Genomic DNA, 6430 nt, shown 5'->3' with positions numbered 1-6430 from the left:
GGCCCAGCCCTGTTAACTAATTAGGATTAGTTTAAATTAATTTTAGTTTAATTAATCACACTGACACGCAGGACCCACTGTCAGGTTTGACCCGGACGTGTCCCGTTGACCTGCTGATGTCACACTGACATCAGGCTGACGCGGTAATTGATTTTCTGGATTTAATCTAATATAGGAAATTCCAGAATATAGTTTAAACTTCAAAAATTCATAACTTTTATTCTGTAACTCCAAATCAGACAAATTATATATGAAAAATGATCAGAAAAATCCAATCTATCCATCTGTACTATTTTCATGCATGACTAAACAAGTTAACTTGATGTTTAATGCAGAACAAGGAAAAACACTTTAAAGGACCATGTTTGAGTTTGAAATTTGAATCTTTGATTCAAATTGGTTCAAACCCCTCTGGTCTTAGTTGCATTATCCCAACTCACTCATATTGCCATGTTTCATGCATGCATCATATTGTTGCACATTGTTTGGTGATGGTTGTGTATCGGTGTTCTTGCGGCAGGTTCTGCCTCCGAGGAGTACCGTGATTACCCTAACGAAGAACCGTATCAGTGCATCGAACCATCAGGCAAGCAACCAACCATTTGATCATATCGATACAATCCCATGTTCTCGCTCCTGCTCTCTTTTACTGCATTAAGACAACGCGTTCAAAATGTTGTGTGCTACGGTAGTTGAACCCACTTCCTCTGCATGACCTGTCATTGCCACAGTAACTAGATGAAACCCACTAGCATGTGTAGGAGTTGATTGAGCCATATGTATGTGTTGTTCCTACCTTGCTATGCCTGCTATGCTTAGAGTCGTGTCAGGTCTGGTCCATCTGGGTGATGGACTAGAGTGAAATGATTATGTCGGTAATGAAAGTGGTGTGGTGAACATGATTTGGTAAAGGTATCGATGAGAGGCCATGTAGGAGTACATGGTGGGTTGTTTCATTGAAGCCGACCTTAAGCACTGAGATCTGTATGTGTGATTTAAGATTCAGCTACTACCATGCATTGGGCCCGAAACCAATGGACCCTCTCGACTTCTTATTCACCCTAGTTCTCTGTCCAGGAGTTGCAAGTAGTTTCTGGTGTTTGTAGCCTACTGGAGGCCGTGGACAGCGCTGACCGTAGGGGTGGGCTGTGATGCGGTAGGTACGTGGCACGGTGTACCGAATACCCGTTAGGTATCTCGGGAACCCTGTTCACATCGTTTGGGGCTGTGAGCGAAACCTCGGCCGGATCTCCTCATGGATGGAACCAGAATAGGCGATAAACCTGGACTAGAGACTTAGGTGATTAGGTAGGTCGTGGCCGACACCCACGTTGGGCTTCCGCTTGAAGGTTGCCGAGTACATGTCGTGTAAACGACGGTAAGTGGTGAGAGCGTGTATGAAGAAGTACACCCCTGCAGGGTTATCTTGATCTATTCGAATAGCCGCGTCCGCGGTAAAGGACTACTTGGTTGCCTATACAGTTCATAGACAAGTAAATGGAAACTACTAAAAGCCTCAAGATAAGTGTGAGTGCCGAGGATGGCCCTTCCGTAGGAAGACGGAGGTGGATCCTCGGTAGTGTATTGAAGTGGTGAGTAGTGGACTCGTGTACGTAAAACCATTTCAAGTTGGAGTCTCGTAGGATAGTCTAGCCAAGAGTCAAAGCTGGCTTGCTGCAATAACTCCACCAACCCTTCTTGATAATGTGCATGTATGTAGGATCTGATGTAAGTCTTGCTGAGTACCTTTGTACTCATGTTGCTATAATTTACATTTTACAGAAGACGCTGCAACCCCTTCTGATGGGTTCTTCGTAGACGTTGACATCAATGAGTAGGCTAAGGCCCAGGTGGTGATCCTGAGCTTGTGAAGGACCACGTAGTATAGCTAGGCTTTCCAAGCCTCTTTTATTTTACTAGTTGTCTGTACTCAGACAAGTTACTTCCGCTGCTGGTTTGTATGAATGTATGACTTGAATGCTAGGTCGTGTGACCCGTACCTTTGTGTATGTTATGTATGGCTCTCTGAGCCTTAAGTAAAGTACTTGTGTCATAGAGTCATGTTGTGATGCCTTGTTGTATTTGCACATATCGAGCATATTGTGTGTATGATTGAAATGCTTGGTATGTGTGGGATCTGACTATCTAGTTGTTTATCCTTAGTAGCCTCTCTTACCGGGAAATGTCTCCTAGTGTTACCACTGAGCCATGGTAGCTTGCTACTGCTCTGGAACACTTAGGCTGGCCGGCATGTGTCCTTCTTCGTTCCTGTGTCTGTCCCTTCGGGGAAATGTCACGCATTGAGTACCGGAGTCCTGTTAGCCCGCTACAGCCCGGTTTACCGGAGTGCTGCTAGCCCAGTGCTACAGCCCGGACCCACTTGCTGATGACCGACACGTTCGTTGCTGGGTCATGGATGCCTGTCCCTGTAAGTCTGTGCCACTTTTGGTTTACAACTAGCCATGTCAGCCCGGGCTCCTTATCATATGGGTGCTAGCGACACTATCATATACGTGTGCCAAAAGGCGCAAACGGTCCCAGGCAAAGGTAAGGCGACACCCGTGGGAATACCGTGCGTGAGGCCGCAAAGTAATATGAGGTGTTACATGCTAGACCTATGTGGCATCGAGTCGGGGTCCTGACAGCGGGACTGGTGTTCCCGTCCACCAGGCCAGTGATGTCTACTACACAACCTTCTTCTTGTAGACGTTGTTGGGCCTCCATGTGCAGAGGTTCGTACGACAGTAGCAAATTTCCCTCAAGTGGATGACCTAAGGTTTATCAATCCGCGGGAGGCGTAGGATGAAGATGGTCTCTCTCAAATAACCATGCAACCAAATAACAAAGAGTCTCTTGTGTCCCCAACACACCCAATATAATGGCAAATTGTATAGGTGCACTAGTTCGGCGAAGAGATGGTGATACAAGTGCAATATGGATGGTAGATATAGGTATTTGTAATCTGAAATTATAAAAACAGCAAGGTAACTAATGATAAAAGTGAGCACAAACGGTATTGCAATGGTAGGAAACAAGGCCTAGGGTTCATACTTTCACTAGTGCAAATTCTTTGTCTCTCTCTGTTTCTGCATTCTATTCTGCCCTTTCACCGTTTCTTTTATATCCGGAGATCCGTAACTCCGATTGGATTGAAACTTTCGCCCAGATATTTTTCCAAAAATTAGCTTTCTTGCGGCCAAAGAAGAGCGTCAACCGCCTTACGAGGGGCCCACGAGGCTCAGGGGCGTGCCCAAGGGAGGCAGGCGTGCCCCCCTGCCTCGTGGCCACCTCGGGCACCGTCTCGCGTTGATTCTTCCTCCCGTATTTCCCAAATATTCCAAAAATATTCTCCATCCGTTTTTATCCCGTTTGGACTCCGTTTGATATGGGGTTTCTGCGAAACATAAAACATGCAATAAACAGGAACTGGCACTGGGCACTGGATCAATATGTTAGTCCCAAAAATAGTATAAAAAGTTGCCAAAAGTATATGAAAGTTGAATAATATTGGCATGGAACAATCAAAAATTATAGATACGACAGAGACGTATCGGCATCCCCAAGCTTAATTCCTGCTCGTCCTCGAGTAGGTAAATGATAAAAAAAGATAATTTTTGATGTGGAATGCTACCTAGCATAATCTTGATCATATATCTAATCATGGCATGAATATTAAGACATGAGTGATTCAAAGCAATAGTCTATCATTTGACATAAAAACAATAATACTTAGGGCATCCCAACAAACAATCATGTCTTTCAAAATATCAATGCTTCCAGAACGTTATCCCTACAAAATCATATAGTCTTGTATGCTCCCTTTTCTTAACACAAGGTGCCCCTCATGCCTATCCCGGTGTCAGCCAAGCAATTGTTTCATACTTTAGTATTCTCAAACTTTTTCAACTTTCACGCAATACATGAGCGTGAGCCATGGATATAGCACTATAGGTGGAATAGAATATGATGGTGGGGGTTATGTGGAGAAGACAAAAAAAGGAGAAAGTCTCACATCGACGCGGCTAATCAACGGACTATGGAGATGCCCATCAATTGATGTCAATGCGAGGAGTAGGGATTGTCATGCAACGGATGCACTAAGATATATAAGTGTACGAAAGCTCAAACTGAAAAGTAAGTGGGTGTGAATCCAACTTGCTTGCTCATGAAGACCTAGGGCATTTGAGGAAGCCCATCGTTGGAATATACAAGCCAAGTTCTATAATGAAAATTCCCACTTGTATATGAAAATGATAACATAGGAGACTCTCTATATGAAGAACATGGTGCTACTCTGAAGCACAAGTGTGGTAAAAGGATAGTAACATTGCCCCTCTTTTTTCTCTTTTTTTCTTTTTTTGGGCGGGCTTCTTTGGCCCCTTTTTTATTTAGGCTTCTTTGGCCTCTCCTTTTTTATGGGGCAATGCTCTATAATGATGATCATCACACTTTATTTACTTACAACTCAATATTACAACTCGAAACTGGAACAAATATATGACTCTATATGAATGCCTCCGGCGGTGTACCAGGATGTGCAACGATCTAGCATAGCAATGACATCAAAAAACGGACAAGCCATGAAAACATCATGCTAGCTATCTTACGATCATGCAAGGCAATATGACAATGAATGCTCAAGTCATGTATATGATCATGATGGAAGTTGCATGGCAATATATCTCGGAATGGCTATGGAAATGCCATGATAGGTAGGTATGGTGGTTGTTTTGAGGAAGATATAAGGAGGCTTATGTGTGATAGAGCGTATCGTATCACGGGGTTTGGATGCACCGGCGAAGTTTGCACCAACTCTCGAGGTGAGAAAGGGCAATGCACGGTACCGAAGAGGCTAGCAATGATGGAAGGGTGAGAGTGCGTATAATCCATGGACTCAACATTAGTCATAAAGAACTCACATGCATACTTAGTGCAAAAATTTATTAGCCAACGAAACAAAGTACTACGCGCATGCTCCTAGGGGGGAGGTTTGTAGGAGTTAACCATCGCGTGCGCTCGACCTTCACGCAAAGATAAACAATCAAATACAATGCACGCCAATTTGGTTACATAGTTAGTAGACCATACGTGCATGCTTCGGGAATCACAAACCTTAACACCAATATCCTTACTGTTGGGGATATGACTATTTGTGTAAGCCGCCCAGGAGGGGCCGGGTTACGCAAAGAGTCTTCATCAGAGGAAGCCCAAGGCCAAGCATGAAGATGGCGGTTCAATAAAGAGCTTAAGGCCCACGGGCGGCTTAAGCCCATTGTAGTAAACCGCCATGATGGCATGACTTGTAACGTAAGGTAGACTTAACTGGTCACTGAGCCGGACTCTGTTTATAAGCCGGCCGGGACTCTGTAAGCCGCAGGTGTCAACCTGTGCATATAAGGGGATGACCTGCGGGCGACTTAGGGCAAGAAACAACTCATCGAGAGCCGGGCATAGCGTATCTCGCTCCCTGGTCATCGAAACATCAATACCAACCCAACTAGACGTAGGCCTTACCTTCACCGTAAGGGGCCGAACTAGTACAAACTCTCTCGTGTCCCTTGTCCCGATTTAACCCCTTCAAGCTTCCTAGTTGCGATGGCTCCACAACTAAGTCCTTTCACAAGGACATCTGACGTGACTATTCCACGACAGTTGGCACCCACCGTGGGGCCAGCGCACGGTGGATTTGAGTTCTTGAAGGGCGACTTAGAAGGTCTCAAGGGGTACGTAGTGGGCCGGATGACCAAGAGTCGTCGCGGCAAGATCTACATCGACGACGAAGGCTGGGGCCCCGACGCCGGCTCAATTGAGTACGGGTACCGGGTCCCCTTCGGCGGAATCCACGTCTTCATCGGCCGGATCGGTGAGCCGGGCCCTAAGCTAGACAACTGCACCGACCTCGTCGAGACGGCTCAGCGTGCGAGGAAGACCCGGACTCAGCCGGTCGTAAGTCGTGCCTTCGTGGGCTGTGTCCACGGAGAGGAACTTTTTGGATCTGAAGATGGGGGTGAGACGGCCGTCCTTTCAGACGGTGATTCGTCTGCCGGCTCGACAGATTCGTTGTATCAGGTACAAGACGGCGCGCTTGGGGGCTGTTCCGATGGCATCAGTATTCCGGACCCCGATGAGCCGCCAAGATGGGCCGGAATCTTCATGGCTGGGACTCAGTCCGGCTCAAACTCTACAGCAGCTGCGGCGATCACGTCCCGGTCAGGAGCAGCCGGGGCAGGCGGCCCCGTGCACCCACCGGCTCGGGTACTGCTGGACCTCATGGACAAGCTTACGGCCCTGTTAACTGCCACGGTGATTCCTGCAGATAAAGATGAGCATGACGCAGCAGTAGCGCAAGTACGTGAGGAGATAGCTCAGGCCAAGGAGGCCTTAGTAGCTGAGGATACTAGACTAGCTGCGGAGCGGGCAGCTCTCGATG

This window comes from Triticum dicoccoides, chromosome 7B (genome assembly GCF_002162155.2).
Source record: "Triticum dicoccoides isolate Atlit2015 ecotype Zavitan chromosome 7B, WEW_v2.0, whole genome shotgun sequence".
Taxonomy (NCBI): domain Eukaryota; kingdom Viridiplantae; phylum Streptophyta; class Magnoliopsida; order Poales; family Poaceae; genus Triticum; species Triticum dicoccoides.
Note: the sequence above shows the minus strand (reverse complement) of the source record.